Genomic DNA, 14,363 nt, shown 5'->3' with positions numbered 1-14,363 from the left:
AGCGTGCAGCTGCCAAGATGCCACTTGCCACCAGTTTGGCCATATTTCAGAGCTGCAACATCACTGGAGTGCCCAAAAGCACAAGGTGTGCAATACTCAGAGACATGGCCAAGGTAAGAAAGGCTGAAAGACGACCACCACTGAACAAGACACACAAGCTGAAAAGTCAAGACTGGGCCAAGAAATATCTCAAGACTGATTTTTCTAAGGTTTTATGGACTGATGAAATGAGAGTGAGTCTTGATGGGCCAGATGGATGGGCCGGTGGCTGGATTGGTAAAGGGCAGAGAGCTCCAGTCCGACTCAGACGCCATCAAGGTGGAGGTGGAGTACTGGTTTGGGCTGGTATCATCAAAGATGAGCTTGTGGGGCCTTTTCGGGTTGAGGATGGAGTCAAGCTCAACTCCCAGTCCTACTGCCAGTTTCTGGAAGACACCTTCTTCAAGCAGTGGTACAGGAAGAAGTCTGCATCCTTCAAGAAAAACATGATTTTCATGCAAGACAATGCTCCATCACACGCGTCCAAGTACTCCACAGCGTGGCTGGCAAGAAAGGGTATAAAAGAAGAAAATCTAATGACATGGCCTCCTTGTTCACCTGATCTGAACCCCATTGAGAACCTGTGGTCCATCATCAAATGTGAGATTTACAAGGAGGGAAAACAGTACACCTCTCTGAACAGTGTCTGGGAGGCTGTGGTTGCTGCTGCACGCAATGTTGATGGTGAACAGATAAAAACACTGACAGAATCCATGGATGGCAGGCTTTTGAGTGTCCTTGCAAAGAAAGGTGGCTATATTGGTCACTGATTTGTTTTTGTTTTTGAATGTCAGAAATGTATATTTGTGAATGTTGAGATGTTATATTGGTTTCACTGGTAAAAATAAATAATTGAAATGGGTATATATTTGTTTTTTGTTAAGTTGCCTAATAATTATGCACAGTAATAGTCACCTGCACACACAGATATCCCCCTAAAATAGCTATAACTAAAAACAAACTAAAAACTACTTCCAAAACTATTCAGCTTTGATATTAATGAGTTTTTTGGGATCATTGAGAACATGGTTGTTGTTCAATAATAAAATTAATCCTCAAAAATACAACTTGCCTAATAATTCTGCACTCCCTGTGTGTATATATATATATATATATATATATATATATATATATATATATATATATATATATATATATATATATATATATATATATATATATATATATATATATATATATATATATATATATATATACAGAGAGAAATGCACTCACAGGAACGAACAACCAGCTCAATACCATTGTTAGCCTGTTCTATGGCGATTTACCACCTGGGTGCAACTTCTTTTAGCCCAGCAATGCTTCTGGGGTTGCTTTGTTCCTTGTTCAGAGAGGAAGTGCCTGGTATTTCGGTGCTGGACTGACCGTAATAGGCGGGATCAGACTGATATACTACAGGAAAGTTCTACTCTGTGAAAAGCATTGCTGGGCTAAAAGAAGTTGCACCCAGGTGGTAAATCGCCATAGAACAGGCTAACAATAGTATTGAACTGGTTGTTCGTTCCTGTGAGTGCATTTCTTTCTGTGTGTATTTAGTTTCCCTATGGGAAAAAAGTGGAAACCAGACGTGGACTCCTTGCTCAGTGTGCTTAGAGGAATACTGCTACACCTCACTGACGAGGCCCAATGAAGGCCGAAACGATCGTCTGGGGTTGCTTTGTTACTTGTTCAGAGAGGAATTGCCTAGTATTTCGGTGCTGGACTGACCGTAATAGGCGGGATCAGACTGATATACTACAGGAAAGTTCTACTCTGTGAAAAGCATTGCTGGGCTAAAAGAAGTTGCACCCAGGTGGTAAATTGCCATAGAACAGGCTAACAATGGTATTGAGCTGGTTGTTCGTTCCTGTGAGTGCATTTCTCTCTGTGTGTGTGTATATATATATATATATATATATATATATATAATATGTGTGTATAGCATTAATTTACATATTGTATGCTGCATCGGAATAATGAATGGGTTTTATTTCCCACTAACCCCTTTATTGAGGTTCTGGGGCTGGTATGCAATTAAAAAGGCCAAACATAAACTTGAATGGCTTAAACAGAGCATGGAGTTTAAAAATAAAAATCCAATTTACTTCTTTTTATCAAATTTATCTTGTTCTCTTGGTATTATAGTTGAAGATTAAACCTTGATAAACTCATAGGACCTCAGGAGAGTGCACGTATCTTTTGCAAACCTTGCTGCCATGGAGTGCTAGTGAAATGTAATTTATATATTTATTTTAAAAACATGAATTTCTATCTGAATCATGAAAGTTTACTGACCCTTTAATGCAATTACAAATTAGAGGTTGTCATTTTTACACTAGACTGTTCCTATTCATTTACATAAAGGTCTTTTCCTACACATAAAATGTTTATGTGTAGGAAAAAGCCTTTATGTACATTAATAGGAACATTCTAGTGTAAAAATGACAACCTCTAATCTTGAATGCTTTTGGGGGTTGTTATTCCCTATATTAATATTTTTATTTAACAAGGAGACATGCCTGGTATGAGTTGTTATATACAATTACTGTTACTGATTGAGTTATTATGATCTTAATCTTTTTATGCAGATGTAATTTTTACTGGATACTTCATATCACAACAATGATACATTCATTGTAATTTGAGTATTTATGCCTTGTTAATATACCAATCCTTTTCCTCCAGTTTCATAAACCCAGCACACAGCTGATGTAGTTAGGATTCCAGAATAACTATTATTGGTTATTTGAAATGATGATTTGCCAAACAGAATGTGTACAGTTTGATTTTCATAGTCTAAGTAGATCATGCAAATCTGAAGGAAGCAAATAAATTGTTTTGACAAGATAACTGAAAAAATGACATAGACGTCTTAGAGGAATACATATATGCAAACTAAGCTGTCATGTTTACAAAATGTTTTTTTTTCTTTCCCCGGCTACAAGAGAGTCCTAAACAGGATCTGCAGTCTGTATGATATAATCAAACTTCTGTTGAGTGATTTCTGTTTCTAAAATAGTCATTTTAAATTTGCACAGAAGAGGTTGCTATTTTAACACTGAGTTCCTCATAGGGATGTAAATATGCTATGTTTTCAAGTTTTTTTTCTTATCATTCTATCCTCACCTATGTGCAAGAGACTGATAAGAATATGGACCAAAGAATATCAGCACAATATACTGTGATTCATTTTTTTATGATGTACTTATTTTTGGAAACAGGTCATGACCTTGGAATAAGGATAAAATATGCACTTTCATGTGTTTGCAGTTAATTTTATTAGCTGCTGCTCCAGGGACATATTTAACAATAAAGCAAACGTGAACCTCTGATACGTGGGGACCTTCAAGGTTATTATTTGACTGTATTTAGCATAGAAATATAAAAGACAGTAGGCATTAAAAGGACAGTAACTACCGTGTAATTACAAGACATTTCTGTTGGTTGCTATAGAATAACATATCAGCCAAACTCCACCCACCATTTGCCAAGAGCCAATCTGTACTTTAGTCTACAGACAACAAGGTTAGCCATGGTCATAAAGTTAGTATAAAGCCCATCCGTGCAAAGGTATATAACAGAGTTAGTCTTGGGAAGTCAGCAGGGTGCTTGTCATGTTCTGAGAATTAGAAACTGCTCATTTTCTTCTATATGGTACGACGAGTCCACGGATTCATCCTTTACTTGTGGGATATTATCCTCCTGCTAACAGGAAGTGGCAAAGAGCACCACAACAGAGCTGTCTATATAGCTCTTCCCTTAGCTCCACCCCCAGTCATTCTCTTTGCCTACTCTAAGTACTAGGAAGGGTAAAGTGAAAGAGGTGATAAAATTATTAGTTTTTTATTTCTTCAAGCAAGAGTTTTTTATTTTAAATGGTACCGGTGTGTACTATTAACTCTCAGGCAGCAGATGGATGAAGACATCTGCCTGGAGGCTGATGATCTTAGCATTTGTCACTAAGATCCAGAGCAGTTCTCACAGAATGGCTAAGGAGTACAAGAAACTTCAGTGTGAGGAACCCTTTCATGATATAAGTAGTGAGGTATGTTCAGTCATTTTTTTCTGGAGAGACTGTGGTATTTCAGAATTGGCTGACAGTATCCCCATGAGGGAGAGGGTAAGCAGTAATCCTAAAAGATATAGAGGGGTATTACTAAGCTTGCATAAGGGGCTAATATAAAAAAAATGGTTGACACTGAATTTGAATGTTTGTGGGCAAACATTTTGTGAACTGGGAGTGCTGATAACGTTTTTGGGAACTAAAAGAGATTATTTCAATAACATTTATTTGTGACTTTATTGAGGGTACACTTGGCTTCTGGTTTTGGTTTCAGAACCCACATGGCTAGTTTGGAACCGCTCTGGTGCGGTTCCTTTAGGCTGTAAAAACATTGAGTGAGATGGGCGGGCCTATTTTCGCGCCTCAGTTGCACAGTTGTAATTGCAGAGCAACCAGCAAGCTTCAACTTTGGTGGGCCCTTGTGGAAGTGTTGGGCCAAATCGAAGCTTTAACTCCATTTTTCCTGTAACTACTGCAGCTGCTTTTTGGTTCGAGGCTCTGGAGGAGGCTCTTCAGGTTGAGACCCCATTGGATGATATTCTGGATAGAATTAGGGCTCTCAAGCTAGCTAATTCTTTCATTACAGATGCCGCTTTTCAACTGGCTAAATTAGCGGCTAAAAATTCAGGTTTTGCCATTTTAGCGCGTAGAGCGTTATGGCTTAAGTCCTGGTCTGCTGATGTGTCATCAAAATCTAAGCTTTTAGCCATCCCTTTCAAAGGTAAGACCCTATTCGGGCCTGAACTGAAAGGGATCATTTCAGACATCACTGGAGGATAAGGCCATGCCCTTCCTCAGGATAAGACAAATAAGATGAGGACCAAACAAAATAATTTTCGTTCCTTTAGAAACTTCAAAGGTGGTCCCTCTACCTCTGCTGCAAAACAAGAGGGGAATTTTGCTCAATCCAAGTCGGTCTGGAGACCTAATCAGACTTGGAACAAAGGTAAACAGGCCAAGAAGCCTGCTGCTGCCACCAAGACAGCATGAAGGGGTAGCCCCCGATCCGGGACCGGATCTAGTTGGGGGCAGACTTTCTCTCTTTGCTCAGGCTTGGGCAAGAGACATTCAGGACTCCTGGGCGTTAGAAATCGTAACCCAGGGGTATCTTCTAGATTTCAAAGATTCTCCTCCAAGTGGGAGATTCCATCTTTCTCAATTGTCTGTAAACCAGACAAAAAGAGAGGCGTTCTTACACTGTGTAGAAGACCTATATACCATGGGAGTGATCTGCCCTGTTCCGAAAACAGAACAGGAGCAGGTGTTTTACTCCAATCTGTTTGGGGTTCCCAAAAAATAGGGAACCTTCAGACCAATTTTAGATCTCAAGGTCCTAAACAAATTCCTCAGAGTCCCATCCTTCAAGATGGAGACCATTCGGACTATTTTACTATTGATCCAGGAGGGTCAATATATGACCACCGTGGACTTAAAGGATGCGTATCTACACATCCCTATCCACAAAGATCATCACCAGTTTCTCAGGTTCGCCTTCCTGGACAAACATTACCAGTTTGGGGCTCTTCCCTTCAGGTTGGCCACAGCTCCCAGAATTTTCACAAAATTGCTAGGGTCCCTTTTGGCGGTTCTAAGGCCGCGGGGCATAGCAGTGGCGCCTTATCTGGACGATATCTTAATTCAGGCGTCAACTTACCAACTAGCCAAATTGCACACGGACATCGTGTTGGCTTTTCTAAGATCTCACGGGTGGAAGGTGAACGTAAAAAAGAGTTCACTTATCCCTCTCACAAGAGTTCTATTCCTGGGAACTGTGATAGATTCGGTGGACATGAACATTTTTCTGACGGAGGTCAGGAAATCAAAGATTTTAACCACCTGCCGAGCTCTTCATTCCATTCCTCGGCCGTCAGTGGCTCAGTGTATGGAGGTAATCGGACTAATGGTAGCGGCAATGGACATAGTTCCGTTTGCTCGCTTGCATCTCAGACCACTGCAACTTTGCATGCTCAAACAGTGGAATGGGGATTATGCAGATTTATCTCCTCAGATAAATCTGGATCAAGAGACCAGAGACTCTCTTCTTTGGTGGTTGTCACAGGATCATCTGTCCCAGGGAATGTGTTTCCGCAGGCCAGCATGGGTCATAGTGAAGACGGACGCCAGCCTTTTGGGCTGGGGTGCAGTCTGGAATTCCTTGAAAGCACAGGGTGTGTGGACTCAGGAGGAGGCTCTCCTCCCGATCAATATTCTAGAACTGAGAGCGATATTCAACGCGCTTCAGGCGTGGCCTCAGCTGGCTTCAGCCAGATTCATAAGATTCCAGTCGGACAATATCACGACTGTAGCATATATCAATCATCAGGGGGGAACAAAGAGTTCTCTAGCGATGATAGAGGTTACCAAAATAATTCGATGGGCAGAGACCCACTCTTGCCATCTATCAGCAATCTATATCCCAGGAGTGGAGAACTGGGAAGTGGATTTTCTAAGTCGTCAGACTTTTCATCCTGGGGAGTGGGAACTCCATCCGGAGGTGTTTGCACAATTGATTCAGCAATGGGGCACACCGGAATTGGATCTGTTGGCGTCTCGTCAGAACGCCAAACTTCCTTGTTACGGGTCCAGATCAAGGGATCCTCAAGCAGTACTGATAGATGCTCTAGCAGTACCCTGGTCGTTCAACCTGGCTTATGTGTTTCCACCATTTCCTCTCCTTCCTCGTTTAATTGCCAGAATCAAACAGGAGAGAGCTTCGGTGATTTTGATAGCACCTGCGTGGCCACACAGGACTTGGTATGCAGACCTGGTGGAGATGTCATCTCTTCCACCATGGACTCTGCCACTGAGACAGGACCTTCTGATTCAAGGTCCGTTCCAGCATCCAAATCTAGTTTCTCGGCAGCTGACTGCCTGGAGATTGAATGCTTGATTTTATCCAAGTGGGGATTCTCTGAGTCGGTCATAGATACCTTGATTCAGGCTCGAAAGCCTGTCACTAGGAAAATTTATCATAAGATATGGCGTAAATATCTTTATTGGTGCGAATCCAAAGGCTACTCATGGAGTAAGATCAGGATTCCTAGGATTTTGTCCTTTCTCCAAGAAGGATTGGAGAAGGGGTTATCAGCTAGTTCCCTAAAGGGACAGATATGCTTTGTCAATTTTACTGCACAAGCGTCTGGCAGATGTGCCAGACGTTCAGTCGTTCTGTCAGGCTTTAGTTAGAATCAAGCCTGTGTATTGCAAAGCTTTTTCCACGGCCCGCCCTGTCATTTTAAGACGGATTATATTTTTTGATTTTAAACTTCAGTCACCTCTGCGCCTTTTAGTTTCTCCTTTTTCTTCCTGTACCCTCGGTCAAATTACTGGGGGGTGGAGCTAAGGGAGGAGCTATATAGACAGCTCTGCTGTGGTGCTCTTTGCCACTTCCTGTTAGCAGGAGGATAATATCCCACAAGTAAAGGATGAATCCGTGGACTCGCCGTACCATAGAAGAAATTAATTTTTCAGGTAAGTATAAATTTACTTTTTCAGAGCTAATTTGCATGAAAATGGGAAAAATAAATAATGAAAGTATATTGCAAAGCTTTTTCATTACTCAAAACTAAAAATTTATATAAAAATCTCAATGTGTTTACTGTCCCTTTTAATATTAATTACAAAGTATGTACAGTATTACATATTGTTAAAAGTAAAAGTGACCATTCACATGGTATATTTTAACTCCACTTAAGGTTGTTATAAAGACATGTAACAGCTGTTGAAGCAGAGGTACAGGGAGCTGTATCTGCATTTTGTGGGCAATATGACTTGTGATTGGCTGTGCCGTTTGCTGCATCAACATACAAAAAAGCTTGGTACTGAGGGGCAACCAGAGAAGTATAATAGTACCGGGGTGGGAAAAAGATGTCATTTTCATGTGCTTTGGTGGCTTTTACATTTTGCAGTATGTTCTACTTAGTTTGTATGTGATTTGTGTTTACTATACATTTTTACTCACTTTTTAATTATCAAAAAGAATATGCATAACTTAGTTGCAAATTCTTTATTTTATTCTTTTTTTTTTTTTTTTAAATATTTCACATTTTTATGTAGGAATGACATCTTGGTGAACATGAGATGGAGTTTTATTAGTCCAGGTGGATTGGGTGATTCATTGGTCATGGTTTATTGACTATTAGGGCATTCTGGAACTATTTTGAGGGGACCCAAGTTTCTGAATGAAAAACCATATATATATATAGAGGAAAGAATGATTGAGCTCTTAATTTGAGATAGTCCTCCAAGTTATGTTGCAATTTCTATAGTTCTATATGTTATTTTCCAGGTGCAAATAGAACATTTTAGTATTTATATTTAAAATAATTAAAAATATTTTTCAATAATTATTTTCATATAAAAATTGCAGTATTAAACACCCTACTGTTAATTCCTAGACAATTGGAAATGTAGGGGGTCATGGGAATTAGATTTAGGTATTGTGTTTCATTTGACTTTTTCTTTAATATTAGATCTTTGAAACATAGTAGCTCAGGGACATTAGCCGAGAAAGCTGCTGGTCCGCTGATTACATAGCGGCATACCTCCCAACATTTGTGGCTAGGTTTTACATATCCAAGAGGTTGAGATGGGCTTTCACCGTTTTGTGTGTTGGAGTCGTCTTGGGAGGGGGAAGGTCACAAGAAGATAGTGGGTGGAATTGTGGGCATGTCTGGAGATATTTTGGTGTTTCTGGTTAGTCTGTGGGCAGGCTAAGGGAAATTCTGCAAATAGGGACATATGGCTGTCTCAGACAGCGAGACCAAAGCTCAGAATTAGGGACTGTCCCTCTCAAATGGGTCAGTTGAGAGGTCTGCTGGGTACAATAGTGGATCAAATCAAGATAATGTTGTCGTTTTCTGTGAAAAATGTGCTTTGGATTGTCAAGTTTCACAGACTAATATGTGTAAACGAGCATGTTGAAATAGTCTAATTTTCTCCAACATAGGTGTGTCCGGTCCACGGCGTCATCCTTACTTGTGGGATATTCTCTTCCCCAACAGGAAATGGCAAAGAGCCCAGCAAAGCTGGTCACATGATCCCTCCTAGGCTCCGCCTACCCCAGTCATTCTCTTTGCCGTTGTACAGGCAACATCTCCACGGAGATGGCTTAGAGTTTTTTAGTGTTTAACTGTAGTTTTTATTATTCAATCAAGAGTTTGTTATTTTGAAATAGTGCTGGTATGTACTATTTACTCAGAAACAGAAAAGAGATGAAGATTTCTGTTTGTATGAGGAAAATGATTTTAGCAACCGTCACTAAAATCCATGGCTGTTCCACACAGGACTGTTGAGAGCAATTAACTTCAGTTGGGGGAACAGTGAGCAGTCTCTTGCTGCTTGAGGTATGACACATTCTAACAAGACGATGTAATGCTGGAAGCTGTCATTTTCCCTATGGGATCCGGTAAGCCATGTTTATTACGATCGTAAATAAGGGCTTCACAAGGGCTTATTAAGACTGTAGACTTTTTCTGGGCTAAATCGATTCATTATTAACACATATTTAGCCTTGAGGAATCATTTTATTTGGGTATTTTGATATAATAATATCGGCAGGCACTGTTTTAGACACCTTATTCTTTAGGGGCTTTCCCAAAGCATAGGCAGAGCCTCATTTTCGTGCCGGTGTTGCGCACTTGTTTTTGAGAGGCATGGCATGCAGTCGCATGTGAGAGGAGCTCTGATACTTAGAAAAGACTTTCTGAAGGCGTCATTTGGTATCGTATTCCCCTTTGGGCTTGGTTGGGTCTCAGCAAAGCAGATACCAGGGACTGTAAAGGGGTTAAAGTTCAAAACGGCTCCGGTTCCGTTATTTTAAGGGTTAAAGCTTCCAAATTTGGTGTGCAATACTTTTAAGGCTTTAAGACACTGTGGTGAAAATTTGGTGAATTTTGAACAATTCCTTCATGTTTTTTCGCAATTGCAGTAATAAAGTGTGTTCAGTTTAAAATTTAAAGTGACAGTAACGGTTTTATTTTAAAACGTTTTTTGTACTTTGTTATCAAGTTTATGCCTGTTTAACATGTCTGAACTACCAGATAGACTGTGTTCTGAATGTGGGGAAGCCAGAATTCCTATTCATTTAAATAAATATGATTTATGTGACAATGACAATGATGCCCAAGATGATTCCTCAAGTGAGGGGAGTAAGCATGGTACTGCATCATTCCCTCCTTCGTCTACACGAGTCTTGCCCACTCAGGAGGCCCCTAGTACATCTAGCGCGCCAATACTCCTTACTATGCAACAATTAACGGCTGTAATGGATAATTCTGTCAAAAACATTTTAGCCAAAATGAACACTTATCAGCGTAAGCGCGACTGCTCTGTTTTAGATACTGAAGAGCATGACGACGCTGATAATAATGTTTCTGAAGGGCCCCTAACCCAGTCTGATGGGGCCAGGGAGGTTTTGTCTGAGGGAGAAATTACTGATTCAGGGAACATTTCTCAACATGCTGAACCTGATGTGATTACATTTAAATTTAAGTTGGAACATCTCCGCATTCTGCTTAAGGAGGTATTATCCACTCTGGATGATTGTGACAAGTTGGTCATCCCAGAGAAACTATGTAAAATGGACAAGTTCCTAGAGGTGCCGGGGCTCCCAGAAGCTTTTCCTATACCCAAGCGGGTGGCGGACATTGTTAATAAAGAATGGGAAAGGCCCGGTATTCCTTTTGTCCCTCCCCCCATATTTAAAAAATTGTTTCCTATGGTCGACCCCAGAAAGGACTTATGGCAGACAGTCCCCAAGGTCGAGGGAGCGGTTTCCACTTTAAACAAACGCACCACTATACCCATAGAGGATAGTTGTGCTTTCAAAGATCCTATGGATAAAAAATTAGAAGGTTTGCTTAAAAAGATGTTTGTTCAGCAGGGTTACCTTCTACAACCAATTTCATGCGTTGTCCCTGTCGCTACAGCCGCATGTTTCTGGTTCGATGAGCTGATAAAGGCGGTCGATAGTGATTCTCCTCCTTATGAGGAGATTATGGACAGAATCAATGCTCTCAAATTGGCTAATTCTTTTACCCTAGACGCCACTTTGCAATTGGCTAGGTTAGCGGCTAAGAATTCTGGGTTTGCTATTGTGGCGCGCAGAGCGCTTTGGTTGAAATCTTGGTCGGCTGATGCGTCTTCCAAGAACAAGCTACTTAACATTCCTTTCAAGGGGAAAACGCTGTTTGGCCCTGACTTGAAAGAGATTATCTCTGATATCACTGGGGGTAAGGGCCACGCCCTTCCTCAGGATCGGCCTTTCAAGGCAAAAAATAAACCTAATTTTCGTCCCTTTCGTAGAAACGGACCAGCCCAAAGTGCTACGTCCTCTAAGCAAGAGGGTAATACTTCTCAAGCCAAGCCAGCTTGGAGACCAATGCAAGGCTGGAACAAGGGAAAGCAGGCCAAGAAACCTGCCACTGCTACCAAGACAGCATGAAATGTTGGCCCCCGATCCGGGACCGGATCTGGTGGGGGGCAGACTCTCTCTCTTCGCTCAGGCTTGGGCAAGAGATGTTCTGGATCCTTGGGCGCTAGAAATAGTCTCCCAAGGTTATCTTCTGGAATTCAAGGGGCTTCCCCCAAGGGGGAGGTTCCACAGGTCTCAGTTGTCTTCAGACCACATAAAAAGACAGGCATTCTTACATTGTGTAGAAGACCTGTTAAAAATGGGAGTGATTCATCCTGTTCCATTAAGAGAACAAGGGATGGGGTTCTACTCCAATCTGTTCATAGTTCCCAAAAAAGAGGGAACGTTCAGACCAATCTTAGATCTCAAGATCTTAAACAAGTTTCTCAGGGTTCCATCGTTCAAGATGGAAACCATTCGAACTATTCTTCCTTCCATCCAGGAAGGTCAATTCATGACCACGGTGGATTTAAAGGATGCGTATCTACATATTCCTATCCACAAGGAACATCATCGGTTCCTAAGGTTCGCATTCCTGGACAAGCATTACCAGTTCGTGGCGCTTCCTTTCGGATTAGCCACTGCTCCAAGGATTTTCACAAAGGTACTAGGGTCCCTTCTAGCTGTGCTAAGACCAAGGGGCATTGCTGTAGTACCTTATTTGGACGACATTCTGATTCAAGCGTCGTCCCTTCCTCAAGCAAAGGCTCACACGGACATAGTCCTGGCCTTTCTCAGATCTCACGGATGGAAAGTGAACGTGGAAAAGAGTTCTCTATCTCCGTCAACAAGGGTTCCCTTCTTGGGAACAATAATAGACTCCTTAGAAATGAGGATATTTCTGACAGAGGCCAGAAAAACAAAGCTTCTAGACTCTTGTCGGATACTTCATTCCGTTCCTCTTCCTTCCATAGCTCAGTGCATGGAAGTGATCGGGTTGATGGTAGCGGCAATGGACATAGTTCCTTTTTGCGCGCATTCATCTAAGACCATTACAACTGTGCATGCTCAGTCAGTGGAATGGGGATTATACAGACTTGTCTCCGAAGATACAAGTAAATCAGAGGACCAGAGACTCACTCCGTTGGTGGCTGTCCCTGGACAACCTGTCACAAGGGATGACATTCCGCAGACCAGAGTGGGTCATTGTCACGACCGACGCCAGTCTGATGGGCTGGGGCGCGGTCTGGGGATCCCTGAAAGCTCAGGGTCTTTGGTCTCGGGAAGAATCTCTTCTACCGATAAATATTCTGGAACTGAGAGCGATATTCAATGCTCTCAAGGCTTGGCCTCAGCTAGCGAGGGCCAAGTTCATACGGTTTCAATCAGACAACATGACAACTGTTGCGTACATCAACCATCAGGGGGGAACAAGGAGTTCCCTAGCGATGGAAGAAGTGACCAAAATCATTCTATGGGCGGAGTCTCACTCCTGCCACCTGTCCGCTATCCACATCCCAGGAGTGGAAAATTGGGAAGCGGATTTTCTGAGTCGTCAGACATTGCATCCGGGGGAGTGGGAACTCCATCCGGAAATCTTTGCCCAAGTCACTCAGCTGTGGGGCATTCCAGACATGGATCTGATGGCCTCTCGTCAGAACTTCAAAGTTCCTTGCTACGGGTCCAGATCCAGGGATCCCAAGGCGGCTCTAGTGGATGCACTAGTAGCACCTTGGACCTTCAAACTAGCTTATGTGTTCCCGCCGTTTCCTCTCATCCCCAGGCTGGTAGCCAGGATCAATCAGGAGAGGGCGTCGGTGATCTTGATAGCTCCTGCGTGGCCACGCAGGACTTGGTATGCAGATCTGGTGAATATGTCATCGGCTCCACCTTGGAAGCTACCTTTGAGACGAGACCTTCTTGTTCAGGGTCCGTTCGAACATCCGAACCTGGTTTCACTCCAGCTGACTGCTTGGAGATTGAACGCTTGATCTTATCGAAGCGAGGGTTCTCAGATTCTGTTATCGATACTCTTGTTCAGGTCAGAAAGCCTGTAACTAGAAAGATTTACCACAAAATTTGGAAAAAATATATCTGTTGGTGTGAATCTAAAGGATTCCCTTGGGACAAGGTTAAGATTCCTAAGATTCTATCCTTCCTTCAAGAAGGATTGGAAAAAGGATTATCTGCAAGTTCCCTGAAGGGACAGATTTCTGCCTTGTCTGTGTTACTTCACAAAAAGCTGGCAGCTGTGCCAGATGTTCAAGCCTTTGTTCAGGCTCTGGTTAGAATTAAGCCTGTTTACAAACCTTTGACTCCCCCTTGGAGTCTCAATTTAGTTCTTTCAGTTCTTCAGGGGGTTCCGTTTGAACCCTTACATTCCGTTGATATTAAGTTATTATCTTGGAAAGTTTTGTTTTTAGTTGCAATTTCTTCTGCTAGAAGAGTTTCAGAATTATCTGCTCTGCAGTGTTCTCCTCCTTATCTGGTGTTCCATGCAGATAAGGTGGTTTTACGTACTAAACCTGGTTTTCTTCCAAAAGTTGTTTCTAACAAAAACATTAACCAGGAGATTATCGTACCTTCTCTGTGTCCGAAACCAGTTTCAAAGAAGGAACGTTTGTTGCACAATTTGGATGTTGTTCGCGCTCTAAAATTCTATTTAGAAGCTACAAAGGATTTTAGACAAACATCTTCCTTGTTTGTTGTTTATTCCGGTAAAAGGAGAGGTCAAAAAGCAACTTCTACCTCTCTCTCTTTTTGGATTAAAAGCATCATCAGATTGGCTTACGAGACTGCCGGACGGCAGCCTCCCGAAAGAATCACAGCTCATTCCACTAGGGCTGTGGCTTCCACATGGGCCTTCAAGAACGAGGCTTCTGTTGATCAGATATGTAGGGCAGCGAC

At 41.9% G+C, this 14,363-nt stretch overlaps 1 protein-coding gene across 1 annotated transcript in view; it reads left to right on the top strand.

Moving 5' to 3' along the window:
• Window positions 1-14,363, top strand: part of KIAA0825 (KIAA0825 ortholog) — a 1,109,509-nt gene that overhangs the window by 24,309 nt on the left and 1,070,837 nt on the right. The window lies entirely within an intron of this gene.

This window comes from Bombina bombina, chromosome 2 (genome assembly GCF_027579735.1).
Source record: "Bombina bombina isolate aBomBom1 chromosome 2, aBomBom1.pri, whole genome shotgun sequence".
Taxonomy (NCBI): Eukaryota; Metazoa; Chordata; class Amphibia; order Anura; family Bombinatoridae; genus Bombina; species Bombina bombina.
This window is presented reverse-complemented; position numbering and strand designations above follow the sequence as displayed.